Here is a 16,970-nt window from a genome sequence, read left to right on the forward strand (position 1 = left end):
AGATTTGAATGATCTATCCAAGATAAACATGCAATGTCTAGTATCTTTGAATGCCAAGATTAATGAGACTAGTTGGCTTTGGCATCGTAGGACTTGCACACATTAGCATGCATTCACTTTCAAAACTCATTAAGAAGGAATTGGTTCTTGGTTTGCCAAAATTGAATTTTGAAAAGGATAGAATCTGTGATGCATGCCAACTAGGTAAACAAACAAGAGTTTCATTTAAATCTAAAAATATTGTTTCAACCTCTAGACCTTTAGAGCTATTGCACATGGATTTATTTGGACTTACTAGAACTACTAGTCTAGGAGAAAACGATATAGTTTTATAATTATTGATGATTTCTCTCATTTTACATGAGTTTTCTTTTTGGCATACAAAGATGAAACTTTTCAAGTTTTCTCTAAATTTTACCAAAAAGTCACTAATGAGAAAGGATTTTCAATTTAAAATATTCAAAGTGATCATGGAACCGAATTTGAAAATCAAGAATTTGAAAAATTTTATGATGAAAAAGGAATAGGCCATAATTTTTCAGCACCTAGGACACCCCAACAAAATGGGTAGTAGAAAGGAAAAATAAACCCTAGAAGAAATAGCCCGTACCATGCTATGTGAAAGCAACCTTCCAAGATACTTTTGGGCGGAAGCTATTAACACGGCATGTTACATTTTGAATCGTGCTTTGATTAGACAAATTTTAAAGAAAACTCCCTATGAGCTTTGGAAAGGAAGAAAACCTAATATTACATATTTTCATATTTTTGGTTGTCGATATTTTATGTTAAATAATGGTAAAGAAAGACTTGAAAAATTTGATGTAAAATCCGATGAAGCAATCTTTCTTGGTTACTCCTCATCTAGTAAAGCTTTTAGATTTTCAATAAAAGAACCTTAGTAGTAGAGGAGTCAATACATGTTGTCTTTGATGAAACTAACGATCTTTCTTCATGGAAGAATGAAGGTGTTGATGATGCAATCCTCTTATAGAAGGAATGAAGGAGATCACTCTGAAAGATTCAACAATTCAAGATGATGAGGAACATGAAGACAAACAGGATGAGGGAGGTGAAGAACAACCTCAAGGTACAAATGACCTACCCAAAGAATGGAGGTATGTTCACAATCACCCTAAGGAGCTAATTATTGGTGATCCTATGCATGGGGTAAGAACTCATTCTTCACTTAAAGATGCATTCAATCATTGTGCTTTTTCTCTCATCTTGAACCTAAAATCATTGAAGAAGCTGAAAATGATTATAATTGGATTAATGCAATGCAAGAGGAACTTAATCAATTTGAAAGAAATAATGTATGGACTTTAGTATCAAGACCTAAAAATTATTCAATAATTGGCACAAAATAGGTTTTTAAGAATAAATTAGATAACATGGAAATATAATAAGAAATAAAGCAAGATTGGTTGCTAAAGGTTATAATCAAGAAGAAGGAATTGATTTTGATGAGACATTTGCACCTGTTGCTAGATTAGAGGCAATTAGACTTCTACTTGCATATGCTTGCTTTATGAAATTTAAATTATTTCAAATGGATGTCAAAAGTATCTTTTTGAATGGATATATTGCTGAAGAAGTCTATGTAGAACAACCCCCAGGTTTTAAAATCATGCTTTTCTTAATCATATTTTTAAATTAAATAAAGCTCTATATGGTTTGAAACAAGCACCCAGGGCTTGGTATGAAAGGCTAAGCAAATTTTTACTTAATAATGGTTTTTCTAGAGGCAATATAGACACAACCCTTTTCATTAAAAGAAATCAAGATGATATATTAGTTATACAAATATATGTTGATGACATTATCTTTGGGTCTACTAATGAATCTCTTTGTCAAGATTTTGCAAAGCTCATGCAGGGAAAGTTCGAGATGAGCATGATGGGAGAACTTACATTCTTCCTCGGACTCCAAATCAAACAAACAAAGGAAGGAATCTCCATCACCCAAAGCAAGTACACAAGGGAATTACTCAAAAGATTTGGAATGGAGAACTCCAAAGCAATTGGCACACCCATGAGCCCTTCATGTAAGCTTGACAAGGATGAAGAAGGTAAAAGTATAGACTTAAAATATTATAGAGGTATGATTGGCTCTCTACTATATTTAACTGCTAGCAGACCTGATATTATGTTTAGTGTTTTCTTTGTGCTCGATTTCAATCTAATCCTAAAGAATCTCACTTGAATGCTGTTAAAAGAATCCTTAGATATTTGAATGGTACTCAAACTCTAGGATTATGGTACTCTAAGGACTCATTAATTGATTTAATAGGATATTCAGATGCTGATTTTGCTGGATGTAGATTAGATAGAAAAAGCACTAGTGAACTTGCCAATTTCTTGGAGTTAACCTAATCTCCTGGTTTAGCAAGAAACAAAATTCGGTAGCACTGTCTACGGCGAGGCCGAATACATTGCAGTCGAAGTTGTTGTGCTCAAATCTTGTGGATTAAGCAACAACTCGAAGATTTTGGTATCAAACTTAATGAAACTCCCATAAGATGTGATAACACTAGTGCCATAAATCTTACTAAAAATCCAATTCAGCATTCTAGGTCTAAACATATTGAAATCAGGCATCATTTTATAAGAGAACATGTTCAAAATAAAGACATAATTCTTGACTATGTTTGTACTGAAAAATAATTAGCCGATATCTTTACAAAGGCCCTAAGTGAAGATAGATTCTGTGAAATTAGGAGAGAACTAGGAATCCTTGATCCATCTGCTTAAATATCTCTCTGATCCCAAGGGATCAATGTCAAAAACTCTTTGAACTCAATTCTCATCATTTCTCTTGGGCTTAAAAGCTCAAAATTATCATTCTCATAATTGATCATTGAGCAAATATCCTTCTCCTAAAGTTTTGAATTTTTTGAAAATTGTTCATCATTTTTTCTGAATTTCTATGAACCATGAGTCGACCCCTAGGGTCGACCCAATGGCAAACTTGTAGTTTTGGCCAAAATCCCACGGGCTCCTTCTTTTTGTTGAAATCCCATTCTTTGAGCCGACCCATTCCACCTCTTCTTCCTCCCTCCAAAACCTTAGGTCCCCTTCTTCTTCCTCTCCAAACCCAAGTCCTACCCCCAAGATTCTTCTCCCATCACCCTTACACCTCAAATCGACCCTTAGGAATCGAGCTCTTCCCCTTTTCCTCCCTTGATTGGAACGGATTGAGCGTGCCCTAGATCCTATCCTTCTCCTCCAAATCGGGGTATCACTCCTCCAAAAATCCCTATCCTTCCCCTAAAATCCCTCTATCTCTTCACACATTTGACCTCCTAAGACCCTTGCTTGCTCTGGTGGTGGAAATGGCTCCAAAAATGAAGCTCCCACAAAGAAGGAAGTCGGTCCGCGAGTTGGAAGAAGGCGTGCGCAGGAAGAGACAGGCTTCTCAGACCTCATCAGCTTCCATCCCTATTTCGGCATCTGCTCCAGGTTCTTCTCGGTCTCCATTAAGCCCCAGTAAAATTTCCTTATCTGATAGAAAGGTAGAACCCGGAAAAATATAGATTTCAGATTTTTTGAAAAAGAGGGGTTCTCCATTGGTTCAAAAATCAAAGATCAAGGTTGGGATTCTACTGCTCACTTAAAGAATTACTTATGTGGATTTGGTTAGAAATTTTATCTGAACTTGAGCTATGGCAATGGAACAGTAACATCCACTGTTAAGGGTATAGATATCTGTCTAGATCCTGTACTTTTGGGAGAGATTCTTCATTTACCCTGTGAGGGATACTCAAACATGGAACTCCCAGTCAAGGAAGAAGGAATTAATGTGATTTTAGGAAGAACCTTCTCGGGAAGTCTAAACAAACTAGAGGCCAAGATCCTTTCCATTGAGATGAGGATACTACATCAAATGGTAACAAAGCTTTTCTTCCCTAGAAGTGGTAGACATGACCTCCTCTCAGGCCGAGACATCTGCATCATGTTTCATGTGATTACCCAAACCCCCCTAAACCTCCCAGCATTAATGATAGAAGCCATGAGGGAAACCCTGAATAGATCCAAGGCACATCTGCCTTTCGGTATGGCCCTCACTTTGGTATTCAGGAGGTTTGGAGTTAGTTTTGAGGGGGAGGCAGCAGCTAGGCTTTCTCACTCTGACACCATCAACCAACATACTTTGCACCGCATGGGATTTACTAAGACTGATGGTGGTTGGACTAAAGGTGTAGAAGAGAGAGTTGAGGATAGAGCTGAGGAAGAAGGTCCTTCATCACCTCTCCATGATCTCAGGGCAGCATCTCCAGACATTCAGTTCGTTTCAGATCCCGAGGCTGGCCCATCAGAGTCTACTAGGAGGCACACTCCAGTCCAGCAGCCAGACAGCAGAGCACATCCCTCAGAGATCAGATTGGCTGATGACCAGATAGAGATGATCTCTCAGCGTGTGGCTTCCTTACTTTCTCGACAGTTGGGCACTTCAGCTTTTGCACAGGGATCCACATCACATGATGTATCTGATCAGACTTTGATCCCTCACATCTCCACTGTCTTCCAGATGATTTCAGATCAGTCAGTTCGCATTCAGCAGCTTGAGGGTTATATATTGAGACTGACTGGGAGAGTACTTGACTTGCAGGGGCAAGTGTTAGCTCTGGCACATCCACAGCCACAGGAGTGCATCACTGAGGTCTCAGACCTATCTACGGAGGCAGCCAGACTTAGAGGAGTTTTGGAGAGTGGATTTGATTTTCTGAGGAGAGAGATCAGAGGCTCTAGTGAGCATGCATCCACCCAGTTCACTGCACTGCTACAGTCTATTTCGAGAGCCTTGAACCTTCTGGATACCATCAGACTCTCTCTTGCAGTTCAGTCTGTTGCTTCTCAGCCTTCAGGATCATCTCACCCGCCCACTCGTGCCGGCACCTCCACTCGTGGTAGAGGCAGATGGGGTAGAGGTCGAGCCCTTGGTCATGATCCTTCATCTCCTCACCCCATCTCCGATTCATCTGACTCTGATCCATCCAGTCATGATCTCTACTAGATCCTTATAGTTAGTCTTGTCTTTAGTTTCTTTCTAGGATCTATCTTTTGAGCCATGTAATGATGTTGACTGATTGACTTTTGTATTTTGGTATATGTATTGGAACAACTATGTGGTATCAGTCACTTTTTGATTATATATATATACTCTTTGACTTTCAATGAATGACCTTCAAATTGAGTTGCTTTTAATTATGTGCATGCTTAAAATACTATGAATTGCAATATGCTATCCATGATATCCAATGGTATATCTTTTATGTTTGCTGTATTCAGGGGGAGTAAAACAATACGCAATTAAGAAACAAGCAATAAAGAAGGAAGCTAAAGAAGTAACATTAGTAAATTAATTCCATCAAAAGAAAGAAATAGAGAAAATATATTCAAAAAAAGGGGGAGTAAATAATTTTTGTTGATGCTGTCAAAAAGGAGGAGAAATTAAAGAATCAAAAGCAAAATGTTAAGCAATTGAGAAATAAGCAAAGAGCAAATTTTCAAATTCTTAGGCAAATTCTGCTCTGATACCAAAAATTCTGCTCTGATACCAAAATTAAATAATCAAATAAGCAAATATTTTCAAATGAGCAAATTTTCAAATGAGCAAATGAGCAAATTTTAAAATGTTAAGCAATTGAGCAAATTTTCAAAATTTAAGCAATTGAGCAAACTTTCAAATTGTTAAGCAATAAGCAAATTGTTAGGCAAATAAGCAACACAAGCAAATGGCACATGTATCATTGCCAAAGAATCAATCTTTCAAGCAAATGCACTTATAAGTAATTTTTAAATTGGTAGCAAATTTTTTATTTATCTTCAAACTACCTATGATGCATTTCATTCCTTTGAAATTCATGCTCAATGTTTCATATATATGCTTTTGCTCAAGTATTTTGTCATCATCAAAAAGGGGAGATTGTTGCTCCTTGGATTGATTTTGATGATTACAAAGCATTTGAAGGGGTACTAATGATTTTTGCTTGAAAAAGACTTATTGCTTTTCAGAGGCAAAATCATAATTTTACCAAACCCTGATTTGAAAGCATCAAGTGATAGAACAAAAGATTTGTGATCCATTGTGAAAATTTTATAGTTTTTGGACATGTATTTTGAAAGATATTCATGATTGAAAAATTTGAGTCGACCCCATGAGTCGACTCATGGCACAATGAGCTGATTGGCACGCAGATTTTTTGGCTGGCACAGTTTGGCACAGTCTGTGAGTCGACCCCATGGGTCGACCCCCAGGCATGAGTCGACCCATGAGTCGACCTCTGCTGTTTTTAGGCCAAAATTATAGAACCTTTTTTCTGTTGTTTTTCCACAGAGGTCGACCCATGAGTCGACCCATGAGCATGAGTCGACCCATGAGTCGACCCCTGTGATGGGAAAGTTTCGCAACGGCTAGTTTTTAACCCATTTTAAGTGCATTTAATGCTCATTTAATGTGGACTAACGGCTCTATTTCAGCCAGATTTTCTCCACCATTCTTAAAGCTATAAAAGGGACAAAAAGGTGGGAATCATAAAGAAGAGAGATTTTTGAAAAGAGATTTCAAGCATACTTTTCAGCCCTAAGCAAGAGCTCACTCAAAGCATTCAAGAAGCTTTTAATTCAAGCTCACCAACTCCTCAAGTGCACATTCAAGTCTCCAACCACCTTGAGAAAATCGAAAAGAGCTTTCTTCTCTTTGAGTAAAGTGTATTTAAAGCCTCATTCGCTCATTAAAGGAGCTTCTTTTGTATTTTTGTGCTATTGATTGTTATACTCTGTTTGAGTTATTGTTTTTGTTTTAGAAGGATTCCAAAATAAGGGAAGGTTGATCCGAACCTTGAATCGGAGTGTATTGGGTTGGCTTGTACCCGAAAATAAGTGGACTAGCTTGGGATAGCTAGAGTCGGAGTTTCCGACGAGTGTATTCAGGTTGAATACAAGTTAGTGGATTGAAATTCCCAAGTAGGAGCTTGGGAGTGGATGTAGGTGCAAGGTTGGCACCGAACCACTATAAATCCTTTTGTTTGTGTTGTGCCTAATTGCTCTTCTTTAGAACTTCTTTATTCTCTTGCATTCTTGCATTTAACCATTAGCCTTGAATCAACTATACTCTCTTTATTTATTTAGCTATTGTTAAATATTTTTCATAAGACATAAGTTAAGTTTAAAATTTTTAGAAACCCAATTCACCCCCCTCTTGGGTTGCATAGCTGGGCAACAGAGATGGCATCCATCAAAAATCTCACACTGCCTAATGAATTCTCACATCCATCTGAAAAGTTTTGACACATGGCAATTAGAAAAAAAATCTAAGAGATGCTTCACGCAGAAGGACTCTTCGAAACATTTTTTTCGATGATCCTTCGATGCGTCGTGCCAGCTTCCCATGGAGCAATTTTTTCTCCACCATCTATCAGCAACTTTTTACCATCTAATAGACCAAAATGAAGGTGCTAACTTGCTGATGGTGTGAAAAAAATATGAAATTAAAATGTCGCGTGACACTTGGATTAGAGTCCTTCACAATGGGACTCTTGGTTAGGTGCATGGATCAGACTGGCAGGATTTTAACTTCAACCAATTTTCACGATTAAACCAGAAGGTGTTTTAATCTTAGAAGAATTTTTTGTGCTCAAAATTAAGTCAAAAATTATCAAAAATTTTTTTTTCATCATAGAACATTGGATAAGCTCGAGGAAGGGGCATCCCATCTCATGGGATGCGAAACCTGTTTCTGTGCACAAAGACTGCACCCATGCACAAGAAAAATTCTTGACACATGGGGACTTGGTTTCTTGGCTCCAAATTTTTGATAGATGCATCCAAGGGCAGACCCAACTCTCATCATTTGAGAAGACTGCCTTAGCGGGGCCTTCTAATAAATCCACTTTCAAAGTGAGGGTTTAACATGCCGACACTAGGAGCTAAAGTTAGTCTGGCTCATCACCAATGAAATGTTGGTGAAATTGGTTTGAAATTAATTTTACTTTAATTAGCCTAATCTAGAATCAATTTTAAATTTGGTTCGTAATAGGGAGCTAGTTTTTGCAACATGTGCTAGCATGTCTATTTTGCAAAACATAATCTAATCCAATTAGACCCCTGATCAATTCTCTTTGTGTGTGACCCATTGGGTTCCCCATCTAGCCAGTAGTGGGTCAGAGTACAAGTTGATCTGATTTGATTAAAATTTAATCTAACCGATCTAGATCAAATCGAGCTAACCCGATTTCAGCAATTAGAACTCTTTCTAATTGACGATCGAATTAAACTTTTTTAATTCGATCAAATTCACAAGACAAGATTGATGTCTAGCAACATATAATATCTATCTGAAAGATATAAAATTCTGATAGAAATATCAAAAATATCCTTCAGTGAAAAATTACTATGCAATTTGATCCTTTAATCTCCCTACATCCCGAATATGACTCTGGATATAGAATGATGTCAAATCTAATATCATATTCATATTTTTCTCAATCTTAAATGATGATTCAATTAATAAAATATTTAAAACTCTTTCTAATTTTTATTCTATTTTGATCAAAGGCTTTCTGAATCATCAATCGATTAAAGCAAGTAGGATGCGATCTTCTCTTACCAGAAGTGATCGATTCTATGTGGACCTACTCATAACCTCTATACACATTCCACCATATCCAGAACACCTGTACATGACTAAGTTATGAATGAGTATGAATCAAAAATATGGATTCATATATACAAGGTTCTATGGTAGTCTCAGATCAAAGGATTACATACACAACTTTCACTATAAGAAACATCTTTTGACGGGTAAGTAAATTTCATAAGATGTTTCTTAAGTCGGATCAATTTAGTGAACACATTCTCTAATGAGCATCTATTTTCTTGTATTAGCATCTTCACACAAGTGGCTTATGAGATCAGCCACCCTCTCCATCGTGCATACATAGGAAGTGTTAGTCTATCTGGAACATTGATCTCCTACTCAATGCTTCTATGATTAAGAATATTCTAAATCAAAATTTTTATGATTTTTGGTCTCATAGGTATGATCTCATCATAACCCTAAACCCATTACCTTAATTTATAGAGTTCATCATAATCATTACAAAAGTAAGATGCAGTATATGATGAAAAATATCTTTTATTATTTATAAAGAGTCAATATATGAGTCTGAAAGATTACAAAAAAAATCTATCTAAATATAAATTTTGATTGGCTTGTAGAGCATATTTCTTTCAATCTTTCACTTGCACTAAAGCCAATCACCCTATATTTTATCCCCATACAATCGAGGTGGCGATCGAACTACTGTTGTGGTAAAGCTTTAGTGAACGGGTTTGCTATGTTGTTCTTTATTTCTACTCGTTCAATGACAACATCTTGTCTTTCGATTATTTCATGAATGAGATAGAAGTGTCTTAGAATATGCTTGAATTTATGATGAGACCTTGGTTCCTTTGCTTGAGCAACTGCTCCAGTATTATCACAGTAAAGTGGTACTGGATTCTCAATCTGAGGAATGACACCCAATTTAGTGATGAACTTCTTCATCAAGATAGCTTCTTTGGCGGCTTTACTTGCAACTATGTACTCTGCCTCAGTGGTTGAGTCTGCTACAGTCTACTGCTTAAAATTTTTTCAACTAAAAGCTCCACCATTCAGAGTAAAGATATATCCTGAAGTAGATTTGCTATCATCAGGGTCTGATTGAAAACTAGAGTTAGAATAACCTTCTAGTTTTAGATCAGATCCTTCATATACCAGAAAAATATCTTTAGTCCTTCTCAAGTACTTAAGAATATTTTTCACTACTTTTCAATGATCCACTCTTGAATCAGCTTGAAATCTACTAACTATGCCTAAGGCATAGGCAACATCAGGCTTGGTATATAGTATAGCATATATGATCTACCCTACCGTCGAAGCATAGGGAATAGAACTCATTCTATTTCTCTCTTTTGGTGTTTTAGAGGACATCCTTTTAGAGAGATGTATGTCCTAACTCATGGGTAAGTAACCTCTTTTACTCTCATCCATGCTAAATCTTTTTGGCACTAAGTCTATGTAACTAGATTGGGACAAGCCTAATATCCTCTTAGATCTATCCCTATAGATCTTTATACCTAGTATATAGGATGCTTCATCCAAATCCTTCATGAAAACTTACTTGATAGCCATATCTTGATCGATTGTAATATTGAGATATCATTTTCAATAAGAAGTATGTCATCCACATATAAAACTAAAAAATAATGGCACTCCATTAGTCTTCTTATATACACAAGATTCATCTACATTTTTGATAAAATCAAACTCTTTAATTGTAACATCAAAGCAGATGTTCCAACTCCTTGAGGCTGCTTTAATCCATAAATGAATTTCTTAAGCCTGCATACCTGATTTGCTCTCCCTTTTGAGATAAATTCTTCTGATTGAGACATGTAAACCTCTTCCTCAAGATAACCATTAAGGAAGACGGTCTTCACATCTATTTTCCAAATCTCATAATCATGGTATACTGCTATTGCAAGTATAATCTGTATAGATTTGAGTATGACAACAAGTAAAAATATTTCATCATAATCAATACCCTATTTTTGCCTGAAATCTTTAGCCACCAATCTGGCTTTATAGGTTTCAACTTGGCCATCTGCTCCAATCTTTTTCTTATAAACCCATTTGCATCCAATAAAGATCACACCCTCTAGTGCATCAACCAAAGTCCACACTTGGTTGGAATACATAGAGTCCATTTCAGATTTCATAGCCTCTAGCCATTTGTCTGAGTCCCTACTCATGATGGCTTCCGCATAGGTCAAAGGTTCATCATTCTCACTGATGTGGGCTTCATTATTCTCAATAACGAACTCATACCTTATAGGTGTATTCTGCACTCTATCCGACCTTCAGAAAGGAGGTATATTTTATGATGGTACTTCATTAATCAATATTTTTAGTTGAGGATCATCTTGTGCTTACATTTGTAGGTCTTGAACTTCTCCAAGTTTAATTTCTTTTCCACTGCCTCTTTGTAGGATAAACTCTTTTTTGATAAAAGTGGTATATTTACTGACAAACATCTTTTGTTCAGTAGGGTGGTAAAAGAGATATCCTATACTCTCTTTAAGATAATCTACAACAAGCATTTATCTACCCTATCACTCAGCTTATGTCCAAAGTTTTCTTTAACATAAGCTAGACAGCCCCATATCTTAAGATACTAAGATTAGGTTTCTTTCCTCTCCATATCTCATACGAAGTGCTTGGCACATATTTTGAAGGTACTCTATTTAGGATATAGATAGCAGTTTCTAGAGCATATTTCTAGAAAAAAATAGGCAAGTCTGTAAGGCACATCATGAACCACACCATATCTAATAAAATACGATTCTTTCTTTCTGCTACACCATTTAGCTATGGTGTAGAGAGAGGGGTCTATTCTGAAAAAAAATTATTTTCTTTAAGATGATCTAGAAACTCATTGGATAAGTATTCTCCTCCTCTATCAGATCGAAAAATTTTAATATTTTTTTAATTTATTTTTCGACTGATGTATTACATTTTTATAGTAATTATTATTATTAGTTTTTAATGATTTTGATGAAATTGGTATATAATTAACTAAATAAATATAAGAACCTGATATATTTTATGTCAACTGTAGGTAATTGAGCCAGGTCACACCTAATTGGGCTTAACCATGTTTTAAAGGTCAAATTAAGTGAAATTGGTTGAGTCCGATTCAGCAGGATTTGTCATCCGGGGTCATCAGGTCTTGCATCAAAATCAGAGTCCATCTCAAAGCAGAATAATCAAATCAAGATATCAATGGACCCCACACCTTATCCTTTTTGGCATCATCAGTCAGAAAAGAAACTAGAGGTGCAGAAAATAAATCAAGCAGTTAATCTCTCCCATCTAGTCAACCAATCTAAATTCTGGATATTTTGGTGTGAGGACCCCTAAAAGGTAAGCTACAGGACTCCAAATTGAGTAAGATTAGATCCTACAAAATTTTGAGAGAAGCAATAAAGGAACATAATTACAAAATTGAATTTGGATTCCAGATGAGGTAGCTACAATAGGTTGAAGTTGGTAACAATGTTGGACACAACAAGAAACACCCGATACACTTAGATTCTTCTTAGTGTTTCTTGGCACAAAGATCTGATATGGCAACCAATTTTGGGTGACAAAGAGCTATCTTGGAAAGAATTAAATAAAAAAAATTAGAGTCCAAAACTAATTCTACATGAGGAGCAAACTGAGAAAGAATTGTAACCAATTCTTGGAAACTTGATTTGGGCAGCCAAAACCTTAATTTGTTTTGCAGATTTTGTGGACCCAGAAAGGAAGAAATTCTTCTTCTCTAATTAACCATGCCTCCTTTCCTTCTTTTACTATGGAAATCATAATAAAATCAAAAAATTTGGGCAGCATAAGGAGTAGATGGCTGGTGGTTGCTTAAAGCCTATCCAAAGGAGGAGAGATTCTATACCAAATAAAAAGAATGATATATAGAATAAAATTATGGGAAAATACTACCTAATAACCCTAGCCCTAGCCCTATTTAAGAATCCTAAAACACCAGCAAGAGAGAGGAGGAGAATCATATTTGAAAGCTAGAAATCAAGCAAGGAGAGTTTGGAGTATCTGGAAGATTTGAAGAGAGGATTCATTTGGCTCTGCAATTCTTTCTGAGTTTTTAATTCTTTCTCTTGTTTACTTTGAATTTATTTTCTAGAACTCATTGTTAGGATGATTTTAGAGTTTTATTCAAGTATACTTGAGTTTAATTTTGATATGATGAAAAGCTAAATTTCTAGCTAGGATACCTGATGTAGCTTGGATTTAATTTCAATTCCAGAATCTTGTATTAATTTTCTTTGTTAATGTAATTATTTATTATTTGCACTTAATATTTTTTAAGTTTTATTATCTTTGGTACTTGATTGATTTCAATTTATAATTGGTAGGAAAGAAGATTATAAATTGGAGTTAATAACAAACATCATAGGAATAATAATTGGAGTGGGAGCAGAAGATTTGACCTGTGGGATTTTGAAAATAATCACTGTGCTTATTGAACTAATTGAAATCTATTTTACTATTGGAAAGATAGATTATAAGTTTAATTAGTATATTTAATAAGACTCAGAAGAGATTTTATTAAATAATTTAGGATTATTTATCCTTGCATTAATAATTAAATTTGGATTATTAATCGGAATAGCTGGAATTGATAATTGGTCCAAGTGAAATCAGATATATCCTAGTGCTTTATCAATCGAATTTTGATTCAGCTTTCATTGAGTTCTTTAGAGTTAATTTTATTTTTTATTATCATTCAGTTTCGATCATTTAGATATTAGTAAAATTAGCATTCATTTTTGGTAATTAAACTCAGTCCTCATGAAAATGATCTCTTATTTATCATTATATTACTTGAGCGATTTCGTGCACTTGCAAAATAAGCTATCAAATTTTTGGCGCCATTGCCGGGGACTGGTGCTTTAATATCAAGAATAGTTGATTTTACTAGTAACTAGATATTTTATTTCTTAGATATTTAAAAAAAAAAATCACTGACATTTCATAACGCTTAACTAATATAGTATAACCAAAAATATAAAAAAAAAATCAAACTTGATTGGATATCTTGTTTCTTTGCATTGCATCTCTATAATTAACTTTAAGGGCACTTAACCCATTAATCAAATAAGGTGGGGATTTGATCACCCTTCCTTAGCCCAAAAAATCACATCCTTCATCCTGCATAACCTAGACCTTAATCTAAAATCAATTAAACGTTGGCTCTAGGATATTCGAGCTCAATAGGACAAGAAAGCCCTAAAGTTAGACCGGGTTCGAATTGATTAATTGCTCGGTTCTAAGGCAAGTGGTTTAAGAAGATGGTTTTCAATTGGTTTCGTTGTCTGACCTGGCCAACTCAGTTGGTGTCTAAGGAAAGCAAAAGCAGGGGACCTCCCACATCTTACACTTACCTGGCCAAGATAGTTAGTCAGTTTTGGGCTTGGAGTGCTTGAAGGCGATCTTGGAATAGTTAGGAGCTGTCTAGATCTAGGTTAACCCTAGGATAGAAGTCCATTTTGTGCTAACTTGTTTTCCATTAAAATTTAAACCTAATTAAAACAACTCTTCTCTTTCATCTCTAGATTTAGGACTCCTTAGGACTCATCTCTAGAACTCTTTTCTCTCTCTTCCTCTTCTCTCTTTTCTTAAAAAAAAAAATGGGATAATAATCTTTCAAAATTATAACTTGGAAAAGAGAATCGGGTCGACTTGTGAGAATTGAATCAAACCCATTTCAAGTCAAGAAATTGAACGCACTTGTAAACAAAACATTAAAGCAGTCAGAGAAGGAAAGAAATCTGAGGCAAAAGTAGATCCAGAAATGGGTGAAGATCCAAGGAGAGAAGTAATCCTAGTAGAAAATAATGAGGTTGCTAGAGAGGCAAACCCCAGGGCACTGCGGGATTATGCCATGCCTACCGTGAATGGAGCTTCATCTAGCATCACAAGACCACCTGTGCAAGCAAACAACTTTGAGATCAAGCCTGCTTTGATCCAAATGATCCAGACAGCAGTTCAGTTTGGAGGATTGCCCAATGATGACCCTAATGCGCACATTGCAAACTTCTTGGAGATATGTGATACCCTTAAGCATAATGGAGTGTCAGATGATGCAATTCGGTTAAGATTGTTCTCGTTTTCACTTAGAGACAAGGCTAAAGCATGGTTACAGTCTTTTCCTGCTGGCTCGATCACCACTTGGAATGACTTAGCACAAAAATTTTTGGCAAAATTCTTTCCACCTGCTAAGACTGCCATGTTGAGGACTGACATCCAAACCTTCGTGCAATTCGACATGGAGACCTTATATGAAGCCTGGGAAAGGTTCAAGGATCTGCTTAGGAGGTGTCCACACCACGGGCTGCCTAAATGGTTGTTGTGCAAACCTTCTACAATGGGCTGAACAACCATACCAGAATTAATATTGATGCTGCTGCTTGGAGGTTCATTGATGGGGAAGTCGCTTGATGAGGCCTATGATCTTTTGGAGGAAATGGCCAACAATAATTACCAATGGCCCAATGAGAGAAACATGGTGAGAAGACCTACTGGGCTTCATGAGATAGACGCTATTACTGCACTCAATGCAAAGGAGACACTCTTTTCAAAAAATTAGATCATTTATCTATTAATGCTGTCAATACTTGTGTGCAGACCTGTGAGATGTGTACTCGGCAACATGCTACTCGAGATTACCCGATTGACAGCTCATTCATGCCTCCAGTACAAGAACAAGTGCAATATGTGGCAAACCAAGGAAGGCAACAGAACAATCCATACTCAAACACCTACACGCCTGCCTGGAAGAACCATCCAAATTTTTCTTGAAAAAATCAACAGCAATAACAGAATTATCAGAATAGAGGACCACCTGGTTTTTCCACAGCAAGAAAAGAAGTCTAACCTGGAAGAATTGGTTGCAACTCTCACCAAGGCCACTATTGATTTCATGGTGAAACTAAGGCAAACTTTCAAAACCAGCAAGCTGCCATTAAAAACTTGAAAATACAAATGGGATAGTTGGCCAACATGGTAGCTAACAAGAACTCAAGGGTTATTGCCTAGCAATACTGAAACGAATTCGAAGGAGCATGTGAAGACAATTACCTTGAGGAGTGGAAAATAACTAGGGGAACAACAAGGGAAAGAGCCTGTTAAAGAACAAGTAAAGGAACAAACTCAAGAAGAGACTATGGTAAAGAGAACCTAAAAGAGAAAAAGGAAGAGCCAGTAAAGCCCTACAATCCACCAGTTCCTTTTCCTCAAAGGCTCAAGCAAAGTAAGGATGACAAGAACTTTCTGAAGTTTTTGAAGGTCTTCAAGAAACTACACATAATATATTCCATTTACGGAGACATTAGCTCAGATGCCTAGCTATGCCAAATTCTTGAAGGACATCCTTTCCAAAAAGAGAAGGCTAGAGGATCATGAGACAGTCATGCTCACCGAAGAGTGCAGTGCAATCATTCAGAACAAGTTGCCATCAAAATTAAAGGATCCAGGGAGTTTTACAATTCCATGCAATATTGCAATATCGAATTCACTAAAGCATTGTGCGATTTAGGTGCTAGCATTAACTTAATGTCTTTATCTGTTTTTAGGAAGCTTGGACTAGGGGATGTGAAACGATCAGTGTCTCATTACAACTAGCTGATCGATCGGTGACATATCCTAAAGGCATAGTGGAGGATGTATTAGTCAAGGTGGACAAATTTATCTTCCCAGTGGATTTCATTGTCTTGGATATGGAGGAAGATAGAGAGGTTCCTTTGATATTGGGCGTCCATTCCTTGCAACTGGCAAGGCACTTATAGATGTCCATAAGGGTAAGCTTACTTTAAGAGTAGGACAAGAAGAGGTAATTTTTAACATGCTTAATTCTTCTAAATATCCCTCTTGAGAATGATGAATGTTTTAGATTAGATGTGATTAATAAATTGTTAGTGAAATAATTGACAATTCTGAATATGACTTGATTGATGGTGTTAAAATAAACAGCATGTTGATGTATTAAATGATGTTGAGAAAATACAGATTCAGTAGAGGCTAAGCCAAACCCCAAGCTTGAGCTTAAAGCAGCTCCCTTCTCACTTAAGATATGCATTCTTGGGAGATTCATCTATTTTTTCTGTCATTATATCTGCTCATTTGTCTGCTGAACAAGAGAAAAAATTGTTGCATGTGTTGAAAAAAGCATAAGAAGGACTAGACTGGTCTATTGATGATATTAAGGGAATTAGTCCCAGTATATGTATGCATAAAATTTTAATGGAAGAAAACTACAAACCTTCAATTGAGCATCAACGTAGGTTAAATCCTAATATGAAGGAAGTAGTTAGAGCTGAAGTAATGAAATTACTTGATGCAGAAATTATCTA

This window comes from Elaeis guineensis, chromosome 4 (genome assembly GCF_000442705.2).
Source record: "Elaeis guineensis isolate ETL-2024a chromosome 4, EG11, whole genome shotgun sequence".
Taxonomy (NCBI): domain Eukaryota; kingdom Viridiplantae; phylum Streptophyta; class Magnoliopsida; order Arecales; family Arecaceae; genus Elaeis; species Elaeis guineensis.